Source organism: Mus caroli, chromosome 7, assembly GCF_900094665.2.
Source record: "Mus caroli chromosome 7, CAROLI_EIJ_v1.1, whole genome shotgun sequence".
NCBI lineage: Eukaryota > Metazoa > Chordata > Mammalia > Rodentia > Muridae > Mus > Mus caroli.
This window is the reverse complement of record NC_034576.1, coordinates 35,995,284-35,995,918: the sequence shown is the minus strand read 5'-3', so window position 1 is coordinate 35,995,918 and position 635 is coordinate 35,995,284.

The window sequence follows — 635 nt, the reverse complement described above, 5'->3', positions numbered from 1 at the left end:
AACTACAAGGAAATTTGCTTTGACTTCTCTTCCTTCCCTGTCACTTTCCTTCCCCCTTACTGATGCTGTGGGTCACTGTCTTCCTTCTCCCCAACTCACTTCCGAGATTCTACTTCTGGCAGAGTCTAGCCTACAAGACCAACAGTGAACAGAAGCGACAGCAGACACCCAGAGAGCTGATGTTCCATCTAAAGTAGGCAACTACTGTCCCGTTCTAGCCACCAGCTGTCTCATAGGGAGGTGGCATCTAGACATGTCAGGAATCTGGCCATGGTATGAAATCTCTCAGTTCTTCAAGTCTGACAATGAATTAAATTTGTTTTGTTCAACTGTATGGTTCTGACTAAACACATCTGACTAAACATGTCATGGTCAGTCCACAGACCACATTTGCAAGGCCACCAGACGAAAAGTTTCTGCTGAGTTCAGTTGTCAGAGAGACAGAGGTAGAGGGTCCTCTTTCCAGGTACATGTAATCTTCAGCCTTACCAGGGTCTTGGAAGCAGTGACAGAAAAGAGAGCAGCTTTGTTCCTAGGATGCTGGCCTTAAGATGCTCATTCAGATGCTAATGTAGTAGGTGTGGTTGTGGTGTGGTGTGTGTGTGTGTGTGTATGTGTGTGTGTGTGTGTGTGTG